We start from the raw sequence: 15,576 nt of genomic DNA on the forward strand, positions 1-15,576 counted from the left end.
ACCATTTGATATTAAACTGTCATTTAATTTACATTCGAAATGTTTAGCTTCTAAATAATATAAACGTCTAGCATATATCATAAGAACAACAAAATTTATGACTGACCTTTCTGCAGTCACAACTTTGTATTACACATATTTATGAGTAAACTTGAATGTGCTTGTAGAATTTTGAGCCCTTATTTTCAAACTCACATTGATGACTTAGAACGCGTTGAGTGTAAATTCCTTTCTTACTCGTTTTCTTAAATATAATAGATCAGCTACATTAAATAGGGTATCTTATTCTGCTATATTGTTAAAATTTTCTATGGCTATGATAATTACTTGTAGATTGTATCCACAAAGTACAATGTTATTATTTTGTCGATGTGTAAGTTTTTTTGCAATATATTAATTTAAGTGCTAAATATGTACGTTTGAGCAAGTCGCATATAATTCAACATCAACATTCGCCATTAATTACATTGTGTAATCTTGACAATCGATTAATTGTGAAGGGTATAAAGATTGTCTTATCCTCAATATGTCTCTATAATTCGATTATACCATAAGTAAGAATTTTCAATTTAGCAATATGCTTTGAAATTTACATGTCAATAGTCACTCTTGTATTTCCATCATTACCTCATCATTTTTCATTTTTCTTTCATTTTATATGTATTTACACATCACTTGTATTATAAGTATTAGTATTGTTTTACTTTTTGTATACTAGCATTATTTCTTCGCATTTTATTCATCTATCCATATATCCTTCTTATAATTTGTTAATGCTTCTTTAACCCTTTAATTGGCAAGCATTGATAGCATTACGATTAACATATTTAGTTTGTTTTTTGGTTGAACCATGTCTTCCTGATCATAATTTCTTAATTGTTAAAGTATTTTTGTACATTAGTTACAAACTACAGGATGTTTGTTTCAAAGTAGCATTACCATAAAATAGGTCTCATGTGTTGCTGCTTAGCAGCGTTGGCCTATTATGGTCAAATAACATAAGAATATTTTCGTTAATTAACAGCAGTCTCGTTGAAATATCTTCCTACATACCAAGAAACCAGAAATAATAAAAGATCTTTCGCGGAATATAGGAGATAAAACTTCTACAATACCAAATTTGACTGTCCCCTATTGACGAAATTTGACGAAGAATATAAATATCTAAAAAAAAGCGCCACGCAATTCAAGTATATGAAAATGGTATGAAACAAATAATGTCAATTATATGATAACTTGAGTTATAATTCTGGCGAATAATACAATTGAATGCTATGTTGCTTGAGAGCACAGTGCCAAACACAGGGCCAGTGTGTTGTATTTGTAGATTTTTCTTAGAATTTAGTATACTTTATTTTATTGTAATTTAGCTTATGTAATCTTGTACTGGCCACTTGTTAGACAGAGCATAAAGCTTTGTCAAGGACATTGACTTCAGTAAATAAATAAATAAATAAATAAATAATCAATCATCTCAATATATCTTTATCTCTCGTCATTTATAAACAAATTATTATACAAAATTGTTGAAGATTATTGAATAGTTTTTAGTTCCCATGGAACAAGAAGCGTAGAAAAACAGTTCGTCGTGTGCTTTACTTTAATTATGTATATGGGTGGGTAGACTGTACTCGCAATCTCTAACAGCTATTATTTAATTTACAAAAAAATCCTGAGAGTACTTATTTCATAACAAAATGGTTTAATATGTAATTAAAATAAAGCATTACAAAATACGATATACTCAGTCAATCGATGCATTGATCATGTCCTTCTGCATCAGCTTTTAAAATGTAGGGAATAAAAGCAGAAACCAACCCATTGTCTCAATTGGAAACCGTATTATTTCGAATACATTCTAAATGTTTCAGGAAACTGACTTCTAAAGTAATTGAACGCCTTGCTCCGAAAAGAAAAGCACTCAACATGACTATCTTTTATTGTTGTGATGATATTTTTTGAGAGATGCACTATTCTACAGTAGATCTTTCGGAGACAATAGATTGTGTCAAGAATTTTTCATAGTTGCCAGAAGAATTCAAAGTTTGAGGGTAGAAGAAAAATCATCACCTTGTGGACCAAGCTAACACCGAAATGAAACTGCTGAAATTGAGGTTATGCACTACTACTCTGCATCTGTCTACAGATAGGATGCGAAATTTGATTATTAGAAACTACGTTCGTTGTATACATTGCTTGCGATTGAGAGTTTAAAGTCATGTCATAGAATTTTGCTTTCTTGCAGAACAGTGAGGAAGGATCTGGGAAATATAACTAGCTAAATAACTCTGTGGCGTATGGGACCCGTAGGTTCCATGCCGCTTTCCCCGAACATCTCCACTGAGTTTGGTCCTTTGCCAACTGGGTCCACTTTCTACTGTGTATTTCTATTTCTACGAAGGCCATAATAATGTTGTCCTCCCGTCTACGCCAAGGTCTTGCTAATGGTCGTTTTCCGATTGGTCTTCTAGTTAAAACACTGAAAGCGTTCCTACTTAGTAACATTCTGGTTACATGGTACGCCCACCTGAGCCTACTAGATTTGATGACCCTAGCAAAGATCGGTGAACGGCATATATTATGTAGTTCCTCGTTATGAAGGTTCTCCAATTCACCATTTCTGTTTCTGTTTGGCCCATATATTCGTCTGAGAACCTTCTTCTCTAATACTTTCTGTTTATGTTATTCTGTCAGAGTAAGCGACTATGTTTCGCATCCATACAGAAGAGCAGGCATTATTAACGTTTTGTAGATTATAATCTTCAAATTCCTCAACAGAATTAGCGGCAATAGACAAACTTCAAATCTAAAATACTTGGACACCAAAATGAAACTCGGCTATCTTCCTATTACTAATGTTATCCAATACCCCAAAATCATTATTTCTACGTTTCACTCAATCTGAGATGTTTCCTATCAGTTGTGAGGGTTTAGTTTCATTTACATACTTAGACAGACATCATTCGCTTTGTCTTCTTCTTCTATAGTTTCTCGCTGAGCTAGTACATCTGACAACTTTTCAATTGTCCTATACTTTTGATCTTCCACATGTTAAGATTTTTCAAATTAACCATATTGATTGCAAATAAAGTAATATACAAGTTTGAAATTAAGATTCAACGCTATGATGGCATTATAGTCATTGTCAATATCTACAGGGTGGTTCAAATCAACAGAGATAACGTTTGGGAAGTTATTCTTCACACCTGGATAAGAGAAAAAGTATAGTCGAACCTGAGTGTAGAAATCCGTCATTTGGAAGTTATAGCTGCAAAAAATAAGAAAATTAATTTTAAATATCCATTGCTGCAATACTGTGGGACCTACCGATGTTGAATCAAGATTTTAATCGGACCTACTATGTGCACTATCGAAATATCCATGTTTCAGAATCCTGCGGTACTTTCGCAACAAATTGTATAAAGCGAGTTGCTAAGTATTCAAATTATTTGCCGTAAACAATCTCTCTCTCTACAAAAATTGTTGCGTGAAAACAAATATCGTCATTCTCACAAATTTGATATTATATTGTAAATTCTAATCCATGACAACAAACAAAAACTGTTTAAAGTAGCACCGACTTTGACGGAATATAACTCTGGAAGTAAAGACAAAGAACGAACCTATTTTTAGTAGTTACAGACCTTCATGGAATCAATAGATACACGAGATATTGTGATACAAGTTCTTTTGATTGATGGCTTATTTGTCACTAGTGTAAACTTTGAACATTATAATTAATATTCTTTATTTTCAAATTTCTTGGCCAATTATTCAGCAAGCAGACGATTGAAAACTATGTCACATTCCTACTAAACCCGTAAAGGTATACGGCCTTCATACATTCAGTGAATATCAAAATAATTTCAATTTTCAGGTAAGAAATATACTAAGTTAGTAGCTGAAGATAACACAAACAGCTGAATAACAAAAACTGTAAGACATTAATCCTTATTACCTGTCAGTAAAAGATACAACTGAGTTGATAACATAACAGGAGCCTTCTTCAGCAGGAATGCGTTTAAACGGTTTGAAAATATAGTACATTCTTGCATTGAAGTAAAGTGACATTAAAACCTGTAAACAGAGAACATTATAATCAATATCTAAATGTTTATTTGTATAACTCAAATTTTTCCAGGATACTTCTCATTGAATATAAATTTTGCGGAGACACAGACGCACAAATATATTATGTTTACACATTTTATTCTTTCGTATTACGAATTACATTTGTCTAGCGAGGTACATATTCGCGAAGTGACCCCTTGGGATTCGTGTGAAATTGATTCAAATCCAAAGTTCTCCGTACCCCAATTTATATTGTATAAATTTTAGCGGGCCATATGGATAATTTGTATTTTTATGTGTCTTCATATATCCGGAATTAAATCATACACTACTATAACGCTCGGACGAAAAATTGCTTATGGTCTCTTTGCATGTAACTGGACATGAATATGGGCATATGCAAACGAAAATTGTATCAAGTACTGCTTGTCTGACACATACTACTCACCCCGGATGCCTCTTGGATCCATCATATTGGATTCAATTTTCGTTTTTTCAAATGGGAATAGGTGCAAGTGATACATCAAATTCGTGTACATTTTTTTTCGGAAATTCATTTGTGTAGAGAACTTTGCTTGTACTGTTTGGAAGGTATTGCATGTTAAATGTTAGAGACTTCACGAATATTGAACCAAATATAAATTTCTACAAGGCCACGTGTGTATATGCAACCTTTCACGTGATTTATCGTTGAAGAATTATTCGCTGAACGCACATACATACAGATACAGAGACGTTGATATGGAAATCGTAGGTGTTCAACAAAATCTGGTCGTATGTGAATTTACATTAGGCATTTCGAACATAATAAAATACTTCCTTGTTATAGTATAGAATGAAAGTAATAGCAATCACTTAAATAAATTTAAAAATTTGTTTAACCTATGTTGTAAAAAGTTATTTTATACCTACAGTATTTTTTTCAGTTAGAAATTGTCTTGAATTATTAACATCAAAAACGCAACCGTAACTGATGTTACTCTGCAATGTCTATTCGTAAAGTGCTTGGAGGGATTTAATATCCAATAGCTTCCAAATGGTACAAGCTACGGTAAAACTGACTACACCAGTGAATTTCCGGGAAAATTGTACATGAATTTGACGTATCACATACATGCATATATTTCCATTTGAAAAACGAAAATTGAAATCCAATATGGCGGATCCAAGATGGGGACCGGGGTGGGTTACATGTGTCAGAGAAACAGTACTTTATCCAATTTGTTTTCCATACGCCCACATTCATGTTCAGTTACATCTAAAGAAACTAAAAGCAATTTGTGGCCGAGCGTTATGGTAGTGTACGATTGAATTCCGGAAGCGAAAATAATTTTTCGGCTGATATCTAAGTATCCAACAAGGCAACCCTCGCGTGCTGATTTCAAATATGAAAACTGTTTATCTCTATCACCCAAAATGTTGGACATTAAGGCGCATCATCGTCTACAAATCTTCAGTATTGTACCAATGAAAATAACTCACCTGCAGCGCATAAAAACTTGGCTTTACCTATATAAATATTGTAAATTTGTCATACGTAACCTAAATATATTGTAAAATTCTTTTAAGAGTATAATACACATAAAATGTTCAAACAGACACATACAATATATATATAAAATACAACATTCTGAATGTCTTTTTTAGTTTATGGTTTGAATTTTTCAGCATTAGACTTGAGCCTGTACTGAGCATTTGGCATGTTCCGCTGAAGTGTGCAGCAGTAGTCGGCTAGCATCGCTGCACTCCATCGACTCTGGTAGCGTAACTTTCTCACAGAGATATCCTGATGAAATCGTTTTCCATGTTCATCGCTGGCTGAACCTAGGTTCTCGGTAAAAGTCAAGGTGTGAGTCAAGGAGATGAATTTTGAGAAGCATGTTGCAACCAACCTGTTTATACGCACTAATACATTCTGCACAACATTTATATAGTCATCGGATTCATACTTTCCAAGAAATTTTGCAACGACTAGCTTGAATGCCACCCATACATCTCTTGCAGTATGACTTAGCAAGTCTTGAAAGTTGCTGTCAGTTATCATCTGTCCAATTTGTGGACCTATGAAGACATCTTCTTTCACTTTCGCATAACTTAACTCAGGAAACTTGCTGCACAGATACTGAAAAGCATCTGATTCGGTGTCTAGTGCCTTCACGAATTTTTTCATGAGCCCCACTTTTATGTGGAGTGGTGGCATGATAACCTATCATGCTTAACCAACGGCGCACGAAGGACGTTTTTGCTTCCTGGCTGCATTTTAACTCTGATCGGCCAATTCTTCTTTATCTAATGATGCTTCCTATCTCTGCTATCCCACTCGCAGATAAAGTAGCGGTATTTGGTGAACCGTGTCCGCATTTCCATGAAAATACTGATTGCTTTTAAATCCTCACAGATTCGCCATTTGTACTCAGTAGACTAAAGGAGACGTTGATGATGAGTAATGAATGAAATCGTGGAATAAAGAAAGTGGGAGGAAACGGGAGAATCCCGAGGAAACCCACGCACATGGTGTTTGTCCACCACAAAGTTCACTTGCCGCCCGGTGGAAGCAAACCATATTCTTTAAGACATGAACTGAGCAGTTCAGCTTGACCTCTTTTTAGTGCCAGGTTCCGTACAAGGTCCCAACGTTCATCACTATTTAATAAATGAGTAGCTTCCTCAGGTTGATAGTCAGAGTCTAAATCGTTACTAGAAGATTAAAGAGAATTGTCCTCTTGCGTTTCTTCTTCAACTGTGTATTCTTCAGGAGGTATTGGTATTGGAAAAGTGATGGGGTCATGTAGAATTGGTTTGGAAATTGAGGGAACGTCTGGATATTTTACAGATGCACGAGTTTCGTAGGAGAATCCAGCGACGTTTGCCAAACAATAATAAGAGTCCGTGATGTGGTCTCTTGACTCACGCCATATCATCAGAACTCCGAATGCCAGATGGCTGTTCTTCTTTGCCTTCCTTATCCAGCCATGTAAGTTGCTTGCACTGGACAAATAGATATACTGTAGTGCCCATGACTTTCCAATGTCCATCTTGGAATCAAAGTATAGTTCATAAACTTTCTTCGGAAACGATGTAAAAGTCTTGCACTGCGATTTGTCCTTGAAATAGCCGAACACGTAGCAAAATAAATCTGGTGAATTTGTGCAAGCTCTAGACACCATAATATCCACTGTCAATGAAAATTAAAAAAAAAAACGAAATTAATGTGCGCGATCGTGACAGTATGCTTAAATGAATGCAAAAAATATATACAAGGAATTGTTTCATTGAAATTCATCCTAAATAAGAAACAAAGTTTAGAAAGAGTAGCTTTCAAATTGATTGGCTCACTGTCTGCATAAAACACCATAGGTGTTGACATTTTTCACAAATCCTACTTTTCCTTTAATTAAACGTGATGATTCTTATCAACTTATCTAACTAAACATTAATGTGAGATATTATGAAATAAAGTAAAACATTCCTGTACTGTACCCGTATTCCACGAATGCAAAGGTCTGTTTGTAGCCTAAGTAAAAATGCTTAAATTTTTGAAGTACGTAAATTTGAAGCCTAAGTAAATTTGAAGCCGAATTGCTCAGTCTGCACAACCCATCCCAGAGTTTTCACAAATGTAAATTTCCTGCAGTTAAAAATGATCACCTCTTAGCTTATTCACCACCAAAACGAACGTAAAATGTTTTTTTATAGAAAGGCATTTATATACCTTCCATATATAAAAGTATGGGCTGAGGCCATATTCAAACTAAAAAACAATGCAAATAATTCCAATATATATATATATATATATATATATATATATATATATATATATATATATATATATATATATATATATATATATATATATATAAGAATAAATTTGAGGCTGGATGGCTATGCCTGCACAATTCATCCCATGTAAAACATGTTTAGAAACCTAGATTTCCTGCAATTAAAAATGACGACCTGGTGGCTTGTATACTCACGTTATCCAACAACAAAACTAACGTACAATTTTCTAAATAATAGCAACACATTTTGGTACTGATCATGTACAGGAAGTACGTGTGAAACTCTGCTCCTATTCTGTATAAAAGCATAATTTAACAGAGCATGACAACATTGCATAAGAAAGATCTTTATTGGTCTTCTTTTCACCTAAGTATAGTACAAATTGTGTTTTTAAATTCTTACAACCTTCTTCCATGTTTCTGTCATTCTACATTTACATAACACGTCTCGCTGTACTCCTAAATTTTAAGTCAAAAGGGGCAGCACAATTACAAGATGTTAAAAGTTGGGTTTGGGATAGATTTGCAATGTTCTCTCCTATGTGGTTTTTCCCACTATATTTTCCGGATTTGGGATATACTTGAGTGGGGAAATATTTAGTACTTTCACATCATTTACGTATGCGTTAAGGGAATGTCTGAATAGAGATAGTGCGAAAACTAGATTTCTTTACAACATACAAAACCGAAAACATACAAATTTATTGATTTCCTACCAGCTCTTGATTGTTTCTTTTGTAATAAATTGGCAACAGTTTAAAACTTGGATGAAAAAGTTTGACTCAATTCTTACAAATAACAATGACACATTTCCGAAATACAAGCAAGCACAATGACGTTATAGATACAGTTTTTTTTCAACTAATATAGCTCCATTTGTATTAACTTTCATAAACTAGCAGTAAAATAAGAAGAAACATTTTTCTGTGTGGTACGTACATTTACATCTGTAGTATTCAATTTTCACTGGACTCAAATTCACTTCTAGCTTACGTTCGTCGCCAGGACTGTGACTACTGTTGTTGCCAGGAAAGTAGTTTGAATTTCTGTAGTTCCACTTCAAGCTGGTACACAAAGAAATAAAATAGATTCTCATGTTTACTTTTTGTTAAATCATCAATGTTGCTTGATGACACATGATAAAGGTGTGCTATCCACAAGGCACGAATTAAAGGTCATTTTACATTGCGGATAAAGTGTAGGTAACAGAAACTTTACATGAGGAAATTGAAAACACTTTTGGAGACACCCAGTTCGACGGAGGGGGATTTTCCACTAATCCCTTGGTAATTCGGACACTAGGTATCCGTTATTAACACGAATAAAATTTGACAATTGCCCTATAGGTTCATATTAAGAACTGTTATCGGGGAAAACATTTATTCAAGCTTTCCTCTGCATTAGTCAGCGCATAAGCCCACATATTTCTGCACGGCTGGTTGGAACTTTAAAATTGGTTTTAGTTAGGCGATATCATAAAGAACTTAAAGACCATGGTAGAGCAAAACGGTTTCCAGATTTGAATTCCGTATGACAAATATAATTCGAAAAAGTAAATATCATGTGAGATATTCACAGCTCGATTTTCAGTGTTAGTTTCCCTTCGTATTTGACGTTGAATTTAATACTTTAGTATTAAGGGTTGAATAATAACTTTGGTTGTATACCTTTTAGTCCTCATGAATCAGAGAAAATAATTAAATTAAATTTGAGAAAAATGTCAACAAAAGTGAATGTCATTATAAATATGAATCAATATACAAAGCTCATAGGTTGCACGGTTACTTTCCTTGATTGTTTGCTAATTAAAGTAATTTGCATCTTTAGTTTAACGAGATGAGTAGTTAATTGTATGAAGTTCAGTGTCTCTATCAATGCTATTTTATTAGGTCTAGGATTAGGAATCAGATTTTTATGCTTTGGGCATCCATGGCAATGTCCGCTTGTCACGTATGCTATATGACGTGCCTCAGCAATCACATTATCAGAGGAAAGAAAAGGACGAAAGAATTGAGGAAGGAAGAAAGGATGCAGCGTGTGAATCATTTTAAGTACCATCCCGACAATTTCCCTGATATGAATCAGGAAATGTCAGGGAAACGTTTCAGGGTGAATGGCGTGATAAAGATATTAAATTTTTCAACCGACTGTCCCCACCGAAAATATAACCCGAGATCAGAGATGCTGTTGAAATGCGGGATATGAACAACTACAATGAATTTTAAATGATACCCTATACCACCGGGAAATGGAACAAAGAGAGGCGCGAGAGCAACTGTACCATAGAAGAGTGAGAGAGAGAGAAATGAAGTGATTTAGGGAGATGACAAAGATTTCAAGTACATAGTTCAGAGTTGTTTAATGGTTATAGTTTAATGAGACATCAATTTATGAAACAAAGCGCAAAGTGAAACGTTAAGAACATTTTGAGGTCGAAATTAACGTTTAAAAAGGATTTGCTGTAGTTTGTTGCGAAATATTTGTCTCATTATGTATATATATATTCGCTAATTACAAGTTATACTTTCTAATGTGTGTTTAATTTCAAAAACAATACAATCTTATAATTTATAAACCTTAAAGAAAGTAAAAGCCAGGTTACATCAAAATGTCATCGTACAATAAATTGGCATAGCACAAACTGTAAAAGACATTTATGTTCATTGTGTATGGATAAATCTAGAAGCATTATGTCCTTAGTTTTAACTGTATTTACCTTGTCCATTATACCATACTTCTTTATTTCCTGCTCAGTAATATTTTCAAAACTGCTTAAATTCCTGAATGAGAATGTAAGATATTTCGTCAGAATGTAGTATCCTCTCTCATCCAATTCTTCGGTATTACTGAAATTACAAATATTAATTTAAAATTCGTTATATATCCATTATTATCCTGTAAACGGTATTTCCGATTTAATAAAAATTGAGTATCAGCTATAAAGCCTTAAAGTCATAGATATTTAGACTGATTATAATTCAATCTTTAGTGTAATTTTCTTTTGGGAGGACTATAAACAAATATAATATGTAACATGCAAAGAATTGTATGACGATAATCATTCTTCAATTACGAGATAATCAATAAATAGAATGTGTCTAACAGCCAGCACTATGACTTCTTTTGGTCACTACTACTTAAAATTATGTATTTTTTATATTATTAACAGGTTAAGTACTACCTATATGTCAACAATATTTTATGTGAGACTAACTTCGTCTCACGTGGCACTTAACCTGTTAAATAGTGCAATGTTAGTGAGAATGGTGAGAACACAGACATAAATTAACACACGTCTGTGACTAGTTTTTAGTAGGTACTAACATTATGAGATAAAATAGACAAGCGTATTATACACTGCGGAAGATTTTATATTGTCATTCAGTAAAAGTTTTAAAATGGAAATTTGTAGAAGTTATCCGACAACTAAGTTAATATAAGTAAAATATTTAAAATCAAACTTAAAAACTTACAATTATACTGAAGAATATTGTTATATTACAAATTAATTCAAATATATTGTTCTCGACGTGACCCCGCATAAGGAAGGATTAATACATGGTAACAGAAATATATCACTCTTTTGTTCTCTATCCAAATTTTATCGCAAACAAAAAATCAATTTTACTCTGTCCTGTAATCGTGTATAATTATGTTCACATTTTCCGATGTTTGTAGTTAGTCATCGGATTGCTTCCTATTGGATAACATGTAATAGCAGAAATAAATTTTATCGATCTCCCAGTGAAAGCTGTTGTTTGAGCGGAATCTCTGTTGACACTTGATGAAGTTTCAATACAGAGTTTGTTTCTCCACTACACCAACTTAACTTGCAACTTTAACTATATTTAATTTGTTTGGTTTGAAGTAAAAGGAAATGGTTTGAATTCTCGTCTAAAATACTGAACTTTTTAGTCTAATAGAATATAAGAAATATTCTATTTAATATCACTATTTTGCGTGAGTTTTTAGCATTTTTAAAGGAAAAATGAATACATAAATTCGTCATTGATTTCAAATTAATACTTTTCTGCTACAAAAAGTTAGAAATAATCTATTAATAAACAACAGAACTATTTTTTCTCGTTTATGAAGGACAATACAAATCGATAAATATTTTGAATAAGCTTCAGTATTGGCAACATATATGAAGATTCATCATACTTCACATTCTAAAAATAAAAATAATTCCAGTTCATTTCACACAAGATATTCAATCTCTCGTTTCGCTGTTATATAGATAACTACCATAAGATATTTCCAAAGCAGAATTTATTCTTGTATATTTCATGATATACTTGAATCTTTAAAATATATACCCTTTTCCCTGGATCCTGGAGGTCAAAGAACACTTCAATTGGAATCTAGTGGATATTTGGATGGATTCATACAACGGAAAAAATATTTTCAAAGTCTATGTTGTAAATAATTACATATCAACCTTTTTATATATTTCATAATTCTGAAGCAGGATTAATTAACCCTTTTCTGACAGTATGATTCCAATTGGAATCACAAACTTTCTTGGCTTTCATAGTGTAAAGGGTGTGAGAGTGGGGGAAAGAGAAAGGAAACTCCACCTACACACAAGCCGTCAGAAGAACTAAAGGGGGGAATTTAGCTCGTAATACAGGTCCTGGATTCGGACGGCTGTCCTTTGAAGTACGTATAAGATCATTGGGGATATAAGAAAAAGTTGCGAAGAATTTCTATAAAAAGAAGAGAGACAAAGTTGGGGATAGAAATTTCGGTTTAGAAAAGGTATACCTTCATTATAACGTCCAGGCGTGGGTCGGTTTCTCCTGGTCTCCTGGTGTTTCGCTCACTCTCTCTGTGGGTCAGAACCTGGTCTACTGACAGGATACAATGGCCATCTGCCAGTCCGTAGACGGAGCCCAAAGCAATTCCAATCGCAGCTCCGAAGCTAACTCCAAATTTGAATCGCAACTTCCAAATGCGGAAGTAACCGAGGCTATTTAAGGAGAGCCCCCAGGCTCGGCGACTATTCTCGATGACATCAAAAGCGAGTCCCAGACGTCATAGAAGGTGTGGTTTTAGGTGTTGGGAGGAGTCAGGAAGGTGTCTCTCGTAACTTTATTGCAAGACAGAAAAAACAATTACATTAAACACATTATATCCATAAAATGCTGATGCAGCAAAACATCAATCAGTTGGCTACTGTCTGTTCTGAGCGTAAGTTCTTTACACATATATTTCTTGTTAGCAATAATAACCGTATAATGAAATGTCTCTGTCCTGTTCAGAAATACACCGTAACTTCACTAAACACACCAAACTTCACTAAACACCGTAACTTCACTAAACTAAACTTCGCAAACTTCCTTCTTCTTTTTTGAGAAGAAAAAACAACAACCACTTGCCTCATTTAACACAAGGTGGAATTTGACTTCAGACACCAAGGACAGATAAACTAAAAGGTCAATAATCTGACAAATCAATCTGTCTCCACAGAAACAACACTGTAAGGTCCTCTGAAACTAAAAACAAAAATAGCCCCGGGAACACTATGATGAAACAGGAACCAAACAACAGAAGCAAATTCCGACTCCAACAATAATGAGTCATAAATCCAAACAAACATAAACACAAAATAATGCATACAACGATTCTGCTTATACATTAAGAGAGAGAAAAAAACTTAGGATTCCGTGGGTTATGCAGAACGGACTTGACGTCTCAAATTACATATCAAGAAACACTGAATAAACGCTGCGAAACTCAAAATTACTACCAGTATTGGGATCACAATAAAGTAAGTAATATGCAAATTATTAAATCGCCTAACAACAAACTCAGTATGGTTAATTTTCAATTTCTGTAATTCAATATCTAACTCAGTAAGAGTTTTGATAGACGCAGATGAGGAAGAGAAAGATTTAAATCAATGTTCATATATTCATGTTCCATATTTATGGTTTTCCGAGTGGGTAAAACCATATTTTGAATAAGTACAGTTTCAAAATTATCATATACTACAAATTGAGTCAGGTTAATACCATATTTAATAGGGGTAGTATGTAAAATATTATGAGAAGTTCTAGAAGTTATGTGACCTGGTACTAACGAAGAGAAAAGTAAGCCTGCTGGCGTATATAAATGAACAAATTTTGCATCAGAAGGAACGAATTCTAGGTTGCAAAAGGTTAAATTCCGATTAAAATATATGTCCGTAAGACATTTTAATCGATTATTGGTGTTCAAGCCCGAGGTTTCGCAAAAGCATGAAAATTTCTTCCAAACACATTGTTGATTATCTATTTCTACAAAATGATTATCTGATAAGTAGGTCTCTTTAAGTAACGAATACCTGATAATCTTGATTCTCATCAAAATACCAAGGTTGTGAATCATAAAACGCTAGGAAATTTTGTCAGCAGAAACTAAAGGTGTCTTCAATGTCCCATGAGTCAAAATTGAAATTTATAAGAAAAACGGAAGACACTGTATAAAATAGACCAATATCGTGCAGGAAAAGAGTATCTTTAAGAATAGCATGACTCTTAACGAGAGAAAGTATCTGAACAGAATTTAAAATGCGATATGTTAGTTGATTTAGTAAAATATCAGTTTGCATCTCAGCAACCTTACGTCGGGATTCATAATAATTTTGCATAATCCACAATCGTCTTTCATGTGTAATCACATCACAAAAAAGGTTAGAAGTCTCGTTTTGGATCTGAAGTACGGCGCGCTTCACAGCCAGAACCAAACCACGTACTATTTTCACTTCATGATTGAATGCTTTCTTAATTTTCTGATGTTCAGATTTCAAATAATCATCGTGGTCTTGTAAAATACTAAGATATTGCTTCATACGTTGAGTCTCAACAAAATTGTAGGAAAAATCCAAAAGAGGATATTCCTAAGAGCCATTAAACTATTGAAGAGTAGAACGATGTTGATGCATACAATGTAAAGAAATGTTCGAATACTGAAATGCGCATGGTATAACAGCCTGTAACAGCATAAAATCTCCTTCCATGGTAACTACATCATTAAAAGGATTTACTTAATTCTGACATGAGATAATGTTTAAAATTGAAAGATGAAGGTCCAAATGTATGCGTAAAGTAGCATAGACAGTGTCCGTTGTATGCACAGCGTATCCTTCATGTAAAATGGCGATTCCTAATTTTCCAAAGTAGCTTGCTTGCGGTGGTCTATATCCCACTCAGAAGAAATATATATAACTTGCAGAGGAAAGAAAACTAATACCCAATACATCTGAAATGAGAGAAAAAGAAAAGCTCATTTCAGCACCACTGTTATTATTGTTAACCAATTATCAACCTTTACTATAAGTAAAAAATTCTCTATTTGCAGGTACGTCATCTCAAATAATTGTCAGATAATAAATAACAAAACACAAAAGGAAATAAAAAAGAAAAAAATTCTAGCGGGATTTCTTCAGTTGCGCGAATGGTGGTAGTAACTTGCATGTTATTATTATTAGTATTATTTTGCTTCTGACACACACAGCAGGACGACTATACATAGTCCGTCCATAACATACACGTACTAATCTAGATTATAGTTCCCTGGCAGGCCAGTAACAAACTAATCCAATATAATTAAAATATGTGTTCTCTTTCAGGTCTATTTTGGAAAATATAGATGCATCAATCGCTCATAGATCCGTTGATTTTCTTTGTCAAATTGACAGAGTACAACACTGTCCACCAATTCCAAATTTTCTCCCAAAAAC

Source organism: Thermobia domestica, chromosome 4 (assembly GCF_964235325.1).
Source record: "Thermobia domestica chromosome 4, izTheDome1.hap1.1, whole genome shotgun sequence".
NCBI classification, from domain to species: Eukaryota; Metazoa; Arthropoda; class Insecta; order Zygentoma; family Lepismatidae; genus Thermobia; species Thermobia domestica.